Below are 12263 nucleotides of genomic sequence, written 5' to 3' on the forward strand. Positions count from 1 at the left end.
CTTTTCAAAAGTCATCTCTAAAGAAAGCGCTTTTGGCTATTGCTATAAAAACACAGCTTCTGAACCCAGTGGTCTGTGGGGCAAGGATGGATATTCAGTTTGGGAGATGTCCTGTAAAGTCATGCTAACTCCAAGCCTTCACTTCCTAACGCTCCTATAGGCAACCTAGTTCTTTGTTAGAGGAAAAGAGGACAAAAGGTTTTAAGTTTAAAATTACCAATATTTCACTAATGCTACTTTGTCACACAAAAAAAAGTGGTGGTTTTCATATGTTATGCAATTACGGTTAAGATGTTCTGCATGGGATGTAATAAGCAATAATGGCCCATAAAGTCAGGGATACTAGGCAAAGAATTCACAAAGCAATATAAAGGAGTTGTCCCCATTGTACACAGCATGTGGAGGCTGCAGTCCTTCTCTATTCATCCTATTTTCTTTATCTGTTGTTGAAATTATTTTATACAAAAGATACTATAGAAAGTAACACGGCCTTCCATTGCCTTGTGCATATCACACTCAGTAAGAATAAAAGCACTTTCATTTTACACGGAAATAAAGATGTAATGTTCACAATGAACACACGTGATCAAACTCAAGTAATCAAATCCAAGTCCTGTCATCAAGAAAAAAAGTCTGGTACTGAAAACAAATAGGTCCAGGAAAAGTCTCAAATATCTTCACTCACCCTAGCTGCCATCCAGCAAAAGTACCCAACTGAAGTCAGGTATCAAAAACCAAACATATTTGTTGCATACACCTGTGTTTTTCAGCTGAATTCCAGGAAAACCACCCCAAAGTCAGAGCAGAGCCAATAGGGCAGTTTGCTCCTCATGAATGCCTAATGAGCTTTTGGGTGCTGGGCTGCTGTGAGTCTAAATGGGCCTCTCAGTGCCCTGGTGAGCTCCCAGTTGATTTTTTGTTTTTACTGAATACATATTTTCATTTGAAGCCACTGCAAAAATTATTCCATGCTGAAAACAAGCATTCCTGGATCTTATAAACAAACAGTATAAATAAAGAAGCCAGGCCTTCAAGTGTGACTTTGTTCTAGAGGAACACTGAACGCAGTACAGCAACACACGCTCACTCACAGTCACTCTCCTCACCCTCTTTTTAATTTATACTTTCTTTTATTTGCAGACTTCTAAAAAGGAATTCCATAGCATAGCACAATTGGCCCTCAAACCGAAAGCAAAAACACCCAACACTTCACTCAGAGGCTGGAAATGCTGCAGACAGAAATTGTTAAGTCCTTAACATATCAATCCAGAGTTGTATAATTCACATCCAGAGCTGCTACCAAATCACTCGGGGGGTGACTTAATATGTTCCCCAAAGTCCATAATGTTATCCATATCCAGGAAGATATCTGTGCCAGGGCTTTCTTGAATCAAAGCGATGTCCACCAGTCTTCAACTGTGAGCCTGCTGAGAATTTTTTTCAGTTCCTGGCAAATAGATATCTGGCTCTAGTACATGCCAGATTGATGCACTTTGCGACTGATCCCTTAATAATATTCAAGTCTCCTAGCCCCAGAACACAAAAGCTCAGCAACTGCACAGACATCTACCTCCAGTATTTTTTTGCCGATATAAAAAAAAATCCTATTCTCTCTCTCCCTCAAAATGCACTTATTTTCTTGTGCTCGACCTCACAATTTTAAACATTTGGGGGGGGGCTTTCATATAGGTCTAGCAACAAGCAGATTTATTTTTAGTTTTAGCAAATGTGGGGAGAAACTGTAAGTGAAAGAGAGAGGGAAAGAAAAAGAGTAAGGGAGGGAGGAGGAGAAAGTGTGTGTGAGTTTTACACTTGGGGGCTACATTACATCTATGCAATATTTTCTAATACATGTATTCATATTAAGATGCCCTGCATGACTTCAGTGCTTCCTCCATCATACACAGCTATTACTCTTAAGCCAAGCCTGTGTGTGGAGCTGTTTTCCAACTCTGATTAAAAATTCCAAGCATATAATTGTTAAAAAGATTAACAACCGCCTATTACAAATAAAGTATTTTTTCAGGAATTAAGAGGTAAAATGAAACAGCCCAGTCTGGCTTGAGTTCTTACGTTTTTATTTCATATCCCTATAAGAGTAAAGGATAGAACTATTTTATCACATTGTGCTGCTGTATAATGCGCTTTAGTTACAATATCATGACATATTAATATCTACCTACACTTCAGTCTTCAGCAGTTCCTTTCATCTGAACAGATGAGATCTAAGATCTAAGATGAGATCTTTTTTTCAGTCTTTTTTGATTTGTGGACCCCTACAAATTTCCTAAGAAAAGTATGGCTGCCTTATGCATTTCCATATGCAGAGATGGAAATGCTGCATAGCATCTGCAAAATGGTTTTCCTTAACCTTTTACAGGCAAAGGTAGCAGGAGTCTGTAGGTCGCAGACTGAAAACATTTTCTAAGGCCTTACAAGTTAATTTGACTGCAAACCCCTTGCTCAGTAGGCCAGCAATACCTCCACTCTACAAAGGTACAAGTAAACAGACAGAGAGAATCATTGTCTTCCCAAGAACTTCCCCACAGACAGAAACTTCGGTTGGGACGCTGTATCTCCAGACACACTGATAACCTTCACTCTTCTTGGGCAGGAATAAATCTGTCTGTGTGAACAGAGATCTTCAGAGATTTGAAAGCTTCTTGCAAACGAAACCACTGAGGCTGTGCCTACCTACGACGTGGCTTCAAGAGGAAATTCTGCTGCATTTTCAGCAGTAACAAGACTTTTTAAACTGTAATCAGGCTTTCCCCCTGTTCTCTGGATGATATAAAAATCGCTGCATTCAAGATGTTGTGGGTTTCTCTTTTTTTCTTCTTGTGGTGCTTGTTTGTGATACACGAGGAAGACTTAAATTGTAGTCAAAGCTATTTCTTCGCTGCTTGTTTGCATTGCTAGTATAGGCCTTATCTTTCACAGCAGACTACATTACCACTGGAGTGCTTAGGAAAAAAAACAGGACAGCCCATTAAGTGAAGATCAGAAGTTGAACAAATTGGGAAGCTACTTGTCATGGAATTGTTAATATCATCTGTGCTTGCTTATTTGCTTTTAAACTATAACCTTGTGAATTGTGCGGTTGAGATTAAATCATTGTCCAAGTTTCAGCCCCTGTGCCCTTCCATTACAATGTGGGAGAGTTCCCCCTGCGCATTCTGAGATAAGTCTGGACTATTTTTGTTAGAATAGTTAGTGCATTCAGAGCAACTTGTTCCAGCACAGATAAGGCAAGTGGTGCTTTACGATGTACGAGCTGGTCTTGCTGAAGTGTGTGTTATAACTTGCTAAGTATCACTTCCTTGTCCACACTGGGAATTTGGAATAAATTGGGACATTCTAGTTAAGCTTTTGTAAAAAAAGAATCTTTTATAATCCTCAGGTCAAACTGGTACAGACTCCAAGATGAACTCCAACACAGAGATTTCCAAACTCTGCCTAGTAGATCACTGGTAGTCCATGGGAGGATGGTGGGTCTAAATGTGGTTTTTACCATTTTGAGAAATGCAGCTGATGAGAGTAAGAGAAAATTGAGAGTAAGAGAAAAGCTAAAGGCAGTCACGAGTATGTCAATTAGTTTTGTTTACTAACATAATTCTTCCAGTGGCTGCAACTGCAAGAGATGTGATGCGAAAAGGAAAACTATTTCATATTTGTGAGTGGGAGAAGGGGTTCACAGTGCAAGCTCTGTGCGATGATGGCATTATTAACACTGAAAAAGCAGTGTGGTGAGCAGCAGGACTTGGTCAGACTGTTCTCCATGCACCTTCCCCTCATGGGCTCCCTGCTCTCTGACACCCACACTTCCCTATCCCTCTGGACCTTCCCTCCACTGGGTGCTAATTTGGACCTCTCTTATAGTCACTAAGTTGGAGGATGCAAATATTCTTGATCTCACAATCTCCTGTTATATTCAGCTGAAGCTGACCTATGGTTACAAATGTTACAGCATGATGAGGTGAGTCACTTTTCTCCAAGAAGTCAAGATAAAAGAGGTGAGATTGTCAGCCAACAAAACTAGGGAAAGTTAAACTTCACATATCTCTCTGATGAAAAGCAAGCCTAATAAATCATTTAGAAAGTAAAACAAAACAAGGGCGCCCTGTGTTGTTAACAGAAACAAATCCATACAGATTTTACAGAAACTTTCAGAGTTCTGGTCAAAGGTATACTAGAATATCATATATTCCTTTGAATTAATGTTGGTGCCAGCTCCAGACACTGTATACCCAATGTCACAATCTTGGCATTTCCCTTAAAACCACAGTTCCTGCACATCTGTCTCTCATACTCTCTGTGCTTCCTTTATTAAAAGATGGAAATGTCTGTCCTTTATGGTCCTTATGGTCAAGATTTCAACTAGGGAACACAAACAGGAGTGTACTGTAAACTGGCTTAATACTCCAGACAATAATTCTAGGGCATACAAAGACACTTTCTGTTGTCAGCCAGTGGACTTTTCCTTCTAGAAAGTATCATCATTAAAAGTGGAGTTCAGCTCTTGGGGATGTAAATGGTGTGTAGTCTATGCCAGTCCTTTAGGCACTGGCTTCAGTCAGAGGAGCAAGACAGGTACCATGGTGAGGTGAGTCACTGCACATTATAGAGCTGGGATGAGTCAGTAGTTGGGCCTGTTTTTAACTATACAGGACACTCAGGTGGCCAGCTTAAAGCCGGGAGAGACAAAATGCCCTCTGCCGTGTTACTGCTGTCGCTGATCTTCAAACTGGCCTGGTTTTACTGCCTTACCCTGCAATCTGCAAAATGGCAGCGGAGCCTCTGCCTGTTGGGTCCTGCTGATGCCAGGGAGGTGAATCTGTAGACGTGAGGACCTGCTCAGTCATGAGCAACAGAATTGCAGGAAAAGGACTGAAACCTACTGGTGATGAAAGGGCAATTCAAGATAATACTCTTAACATGATTTGGTTGGAAATAGAGGAAGATGTGTTTGAAACAGAAGTGTGGTGCGTTTTTTCCCCCAGAGACAGTAACAACCAACCACTGGAACAAAGTTTGCCTACAGTGGAAGGGGGTTGAAATCTTTAAAACCAGGCCAGATGTCTTTCTAAATGAAATACTGTAGCTCTGCTAGAATTGACAAGACTTCAGGCAGGAACCACTTGCTGAAATTCAATGACCTCTGTAATACAGGACCCCAGAGCTGCAGAACATAACAGCCTCCTAAAAATCCTATTTTTATCTATTTGTATTAAAGTAGTGCTTAAATCCAAATAACATCTGCTTGCAGAAAAAAGAAACACGTTGGTAAAATATTTCTGTTAAACCAAAACTAACATTGCTATTTTCTGCTAAACACTGTATATACCCTTAGTAAAAATAGACAGTCCTTGCCGAAAGAGCGCATTATACACACTCTCAAATAGAAACACCTAGCTTTGTGCACAGAAAGAACCTCATGGGTTTTAGTAACAGATTCATGCACACATGACCTAATTGGTGCAACAGGATTTCTGTCAAGTACCTGCATGTCCTGAGGTGGCTATAGAAGGTCATTGACTTGATGACAGCACTTTTTTGTCCAGACAGGAACATCTTAAGGTCTGATTCTGCCAGCTTTTGGTTAACCTCCCAAAGGGAGCAGTGTGAGTTCACCACTTTTCAGGTCTGAAATCAGGAGGAAGGAAGGATTTTCATATTCCTACAAGATGGTCAATGCTGCCTTGCCAACTTCCCTGTAATTGTCCCATACTGCAACAGCCAAGGTTTCAGTCATAAATCATGTAGCTCAGTGCCACAGAAAGTATGCAAAATGGGCCGCACGTACTATTTTAGCCATGCTCTCCGCTCCTGCCTGGACTTAGGTTCCTTTAGGTGAGAGGGACAGAGAAAACAAGCCAGAGGACACATATATATTGGTAACGATGTGCACAGTTCTCCCAGGTCCTCTGTATACATACTTCTTCTGTCTGGGCCACCAAAGGAACCTGGAGACCAGTGTTATTCTGATTTACATGATCTCTGCTTTCCTCTGCAGCCCTCTTTAGCAAAATCACTGCCTCAGCTCCCTGCCTTTGAGAAGGAGGCTAAGCTAAGAGGGCTGGCAAGGCAGAGAGAGAAGATGGTGCCTCAGGCAAGCAGTGGAGATGCCAATTCTACCACAATGCCTTGAATGCTAGATTATGTCTTCCCACAGATGCAGGAGATGTCCTAAGGGTGCTGTTGCCTGAAGAATTACAGAGGTTCTTGTATAACCCTGAGTTGTTGTAAAAAGGGTGAATGGAGCGGGTGTGTATGATAGACCTGTGCCTCAGGTAAAACAGCAGACTAAATACACTGTGTTTCTTCTTGCCAGTGCAGGGCTCACCCTTGCCCTTTGTGCCTCCCTAATTAGAAGGAAAAGTCTTCAATGGAGTTTTACATCTACAAATGCCTGGAAATCCAAACACAGGCATTTTCCATGAGACGTGCTGATTTATCTTATATTTGCCTTTTGGTTTGAAATTGCCACCTCGTTTCTGGTCGGGGCCAGCAAGCTCTCACCTATAAAGCAGAGATCTGTAGGATTAGTATCCTTGAAAAGGGAGAGCTAATATAATCAGATGGCCAAGATGGAAGAGGATGAGAGCAGCTCCCTGGCCTCCCTTTTGCAGTGGCGTGCTTTCTGAAGGAGAAATTAAGTCAAGAAAGGCTGGCTTGAAGAACCAGAGCACAAATGTCCTGAGACCTATTGCCTCTTTTCCCAGCCTAGCAGATGAAGGATGCTTGGAGTTCCTCCTGTAAATTGCCCCTCCTACACACGCCTCCTTATAGAGCTTGCAGGTCCATCTCTTCCCTTTCATATTTCTAGGGATCCTGAATTAAGTCAGGACAGGGAGCTCAGACATCAGCTCCACTGGAGCCAATTGCAATACTTTGGGCTGCAATAAGTTTCCCAGAAAGGACCCTGTTCCTATGCGCCTGCCAACTGTGCCTCTCCAGAGACGCTACCTAGAGGCACCAGCAGCAGACAGAGCCTCTGATGCAATAAATCTTGGGAGCGCTCCTGAGACATCGGGAGAGCACTTGATGTTGCTGCTATCCTGATTGCTTCGGATAGCTCATTGTCACCTAATTGTACTGTAGGAAGGTCTGCCCCTTCCCTCCGGTCTGCTTATTTATGCCCTCAGGCTATGTAAAGCCTGCATGTGCCTGAAACAACAGCCAACCACAAAGTCTCCAGTGCCACTCTTTTGGTATGCACTAGCTCAGATTCCTTGTTGCAAGAAAAAACTCTGTCGATAAATGGCAGCAAATTTTACAAAGAGAGAGAGACTTCCCTCCTCCTTCAGCAGGACTCGGAGTGACTATCTCCTTGGCTGACTTGAAACTGCTTGATGTAGTTGGGAGGCCTCTGCCAAATGAGAAGGAAAAAAGAAGACATATACTTCCAGAGCTGGAGGAAGAAAAAGAAAGGCAAAAAAAACCTTTAAAGCACAACTATTAACCGGCGAATGATTTGCTAGGAAATAATAAAATACAGTAAATGTCTCTATTATGAATGGCCCGGTTAAGCTATTAAAATACCTTCAAGGAGAAGTCAAGAAGGATTTTCCTGAGAGCCCTTTCACTTTGTGTATGCTTTAATAGATCAACTATTAATTAATATGATTATAAACTCCCAATGTCAGGAGCTTGTCTGCACATTCAGTGGCACAGTGGTGGCTCTGTGCAAAAACCTGGTAGCAACTGCTTCCACAGACAAAAGAAACCCCACATTCCTGCCATTTTCTGTAAGATGGAAATCTCTGTTAGAGCCTTTGGCCACACTTCTTGTGTGGATGTGTGGCTGCCAGCCTGCAGACCTAGCTGGGGTCAGAGCTTTAACTCTGGCCTTGCAGAAAACACAGTATTCATCTACTTCTTAGCCTAAATTAAAACTTCCTGTCTTAGCCCAAACAACATTCTCTTGGTCAGCCTCTGTTGTCACCCTTATGCACTGCATTATGACAGTGGCCTTAGACTGCTCTGAAGATCTGAACTATTTGGGGCAGAAAAACATAGGGCAAGAAACAGTGGTGCACTGAAGAGCATGAAACCTAAGTGGGCTGATTTAGAGAAATACTGAGACATGAGGGTATGCAGCGACTTGCTTGTGGTCTGAGGATATCTCAGCTGGGACATGGTGGGAACACTCCTGTGATTGGAGGTCTATGGATGGACAGATATCGGCTCTTTAGGAAAGACAGGCAGGGAAAAAAAGCAGGAGGTGAACCTTCTATATAAAGGAGCAGCATAAATGTATGGGAACTGCAGATGGGCTGTTTGGGAACTTGTGGGTCAAGATCAGAGGACAAGTCAGTAAGAGTAACACTATGGTGGGTTACAGATCACCTGATTAGGGTGACGAAGTCAGTCAAATCTTTGAACAATTAGGATTCTCCAGATTAACAGCTCACAGTTCTACTGGGAAAACTTAACCTCCCTGACTTCAGCTGGAAGGACGAGACAGTGGGATACAACAGGTTCAGAGGGTTTCTGGAGTGTGTTGAGGAAAACTTCTTAACTTTGGCCATACACATAACATGGTGCATGGCCAAAGGGTGGGTGATGGTCTCCTTGGTCTGCTACTAACAGACATGGAAGAATTAGACAGGGATGTTATAATCAACAGCAGTCTTGGCTGCAGTGACTACAAGCAGCTCGCAATCCTGATGAGAGTGAAGAAGACAAGCAGGGGAGCACAAACCTGAGGCTTCAGAAGAGCAGACTTTAGCATCCAAATTAGAACATTACAGTTTGAATGGGTAGACAACTAAAGACCGTTGGATGACTAAGCTAATGAACAACGGTTAATGGGTTGAACCCTTGGTTGTCAGTAGCAGGTACAGTACTAACAGAGCCTGTCCTGGTTCCTGTACTCTTTGACATTTGCATCAATGACCTGAAGCAGGTCTCATCACATCTGTAGGTCACACCAATTTGGAAAACCCAGTTGAGATGCTCAAGGGCAAAGCTGCCATCCAGAGGGACCGAAGAGGCTGGAGGAATGGGCCAACAGGAACATTACAATATTCAACAAGACAAATGCAAAGTCCTGACGCACAGATGTCTGCCCTTGGAAGCTTCTGAAACCTAACTGGACAAATCCCTAAACAAATGGGTTTGAATTCAGAGATAAACCTGCTTTGAGCAGGAGGCTGGACTAGAGATGTCTTCACGTCCCTTCCAACATGAGTGTTTCTGTGATTGTATGGTATGATCAGATAATCCTATGTTGTTAAACTTGATTGTTTTAAGAAGTTACTACCCCCGTGCTGACTCCTGGCATCCATCAGCCGGAACCCCTACAGCTGGAATGCAGCTGGCGCACGTTCATGTTCCTCGACCATTGCAAAACTAATCCCTTTTACCTCATATTGCAACAGACTACGAATGCATACACAACTAATTAGTGTGTGTCGGTTGAAAGGGCAGTCACTTCTGGCTGAGGGCATACTCATGGCTTAAAGCTTGCTAGGTTCGTCCTTACCATCATCTGCTCTCAGCTCACCTACAAGACCACCCTCACTGATGCTGCATTAGTGCAAGCCAATTTATTCTACTCGTATTTTCTTTATTGTTATACTGTCCACAAATTCTGTTTAGGGGCCAGTATCCCAGCAAACTCACTGAGCTTGGTCCAAAGCACTGACTGCCCAAAGGCAACAGGTAGAAAAGCACAGGGAACCAGCCAGGCAATGGTCTGCAGTCTCAGACAGTGACCCCTGTGCTCCAGCTCCTTAAATGCCATCTTGTATTTCTTAGATAGAAGAAGCACACTGCATCCGGCTGGTGTTTGATGTTTGCCTGTGAGCATATACATATAGACACCTACAGTCCTTTCCTGTGAAGTGAGAGTATTTTGTAAATGTAATGGAATACTGTTTTGGTTGGTTAGAAAACAGAGGCATATAAATACAAATCTAAGCCTTGATTAGTTTTAAAGTGACTATGTATAACTAAACATGGCCAAACTTGCTGTTTTTATTTATTTGTTTCTGTTTGGAATATTAGATCCAGTCTGAAGCAATGGCCAGCTACATAGGTGCATATATATCTCTGTTGCACAAATAAATCAAACTAAAGCAGCCCAGTTCTTGTAGACTGACATTAGGATAAGTATATCTTAAGAAAGTTCTTATTCAGACTTGGCTTCAGGCAATAAAACGTCATAGATGTATAACTCCAGTGAGTGAAATTTCTAGGGAGCAAATTAGGCTAAAAACGTCTTCTAGAGACAGCTAGAAAGAAATCAGACACCACCCAAAAATAAGGCAAGCTATGCAGTAAATGTTTCATTTATTGGATTTCTTCCATTACTATTAGGGTTAAAAGACATGTTGTCAATAAAAATGGCATATTTATGGAGGGCTCTGTATTTCAGAAGCCTATTTATTGTCATTCACTCCTATAGTGCTTAATATCACCTCATGATAAAGTGTGAATAATCCCTGCATGAATGCATATTTCTACCCATTAACCATTTTATTATTAGACAGAATTATCTCTAACAAAAGCAAGAGGTACAGCTGTGGTTGAGGTGCTAAAAGGGAGGTACGTTCCTACTGAGCCATAACCATGGTTTGGGAAGCAGAGCGTAGACTGAGAGACATCAGGCTGTGTTGTGAGGTTGAAAACAAACAAAGCTCAAGGTTTTTGGTACCTGACTTTCCAATGTTTCTCCACCAAGAGCGGACAGAAAGGCCACAGCTATCACTCAAATAACACACTGTGACCTATTCGGTACGTGTGAAATCCAAAGCCACAAAGAAACCTAGCAGTAGCACCACGACCTGGTTGTTTGTTGATATTTTCCTATTTGATAGCTTTCTTGAATTTTCACATGTGGTTGTTTGTGTTGATGCAAATGACTGCGGAAGGGAGCCATGGTTTCTGTGTTTTCGTGCTGTCATCTAGGCTGCCCTAGAAAAAACTAACTCTGGAAGAGCCAGTACTGGTAAGACAGTGGGCAGATGTGTTTGCGTGGTGTTACTGGAACCGTTTCAATGTTGAAGTCTTTTTTTTTGACATTCAGAGCAGATTTAATGATCCAAGATTATTTGTAAACATGCAGACTCCTTTGAGCTGCAAACTCAAATCCCAGCCTGGTCAGCCAAAGTCCTTTTATCTTTCCAAAATAAATAGCTTGAATTTTACACACTTGCAACCTACACTGGGACCTTTTTGAGAAGACCATGAAAACGGATGACTAACCCCAGATATGTAAACATCCATCAGGAGATCCAGCTGGCAGTTAGCAGACCATATTTCTCCAATACAGACCTGGGCCTCTGGTGAGGCATAAAAGATTCCAGTACATTTTTCATAAAACAATGAATTTCCTTGGCTGCCTCTGATCAACCTCTTCCCTATCCAGTTCATTGCAATGTGAACTGGCAGGCGAACCTTCCATGCTTTTCTGCCATTCCTGTTCAAGAGACTAAAGGATTCTTGGCACCACAATGTGCCAAGGTGTAGAACGGTGACACCGTTGTCAGTAACCAAACCCCATTGGTGCACTGTACCAAGTGGTGAGAGTTACAAAAGCTTGGAGAAAGGCACTTCCACTTCCTCATTTATGCTAGAGGTCAGTTTGGACAAGAAAGCCAACACCTCTTGAAGACTGAACTTGGAGCACCCTGCTTTGTCCTTCTGCTAGCTGTTATTTAAAATCAGGTATCCAAACAATAAATCACATTTTGTGCAGTAGATTAGCTTGACTATTTTCTTTAATAAATTTGTTTCTCTTACTGTTATATGCTATGCTTTTTTAATCTTGGGTACCACCTGAGAACCTGCTACTCAAACAGGTGCTATCGACCCCTGGAGAGCTTGCACTTCCCTGAGCATGAAACAAGGAACCGTTTCATAAAGGAAAATGATACCAGTAAGATGCATAAGCTATCCTAAGTGACTTGTACTACCTTAATTACACCGTGTAATTTTGTACTTGGACTTCAAACCTCAGCTAGCAATAAGCAGCAGTTTGAAAACAAAACCATAGACTGCAGTAGGAAGAACTTGATGTTACCGTGAAAGCTAGAAAGTGGTTTCCCAGCCCTTCACAGGGCTCCTCTGAATCTATTGTGAGGTCAGAATTCCAGCTGTGGGCAACACCTTGCACAGCTAGAGCACAGACCCTCCACCTTCCAACGTGAAGCTACCAAAGCCAACTTCTGTACATAGGAACTCCATGAACAACATGGCTTGTGAGAGCAGCGCTGAGCTCCCGTCTATCGGCATTTACTCATCCGAGTAACATGACT

The sequence above is a fragment of the Pezoporus wallicus genome, unplaced genomic scaffold (genome assembly GCF_028554395.1).
Source record: "Pezoporus wallicus isolate ANWC-B61680 ecotype Strahan unplaced genomic scaffold, APGP_CSIRO_Pwel_v1 contig_3365, whole genome shotgun sequence".
In the NCBI taxonomy this organism is placed as follows: domain Eukaryota; kingdom Metazoa; phylum Chordata; class Aves; order Psittaciformes; family Psittacidae; genus Pezoporus; species Pezoporus wallicus.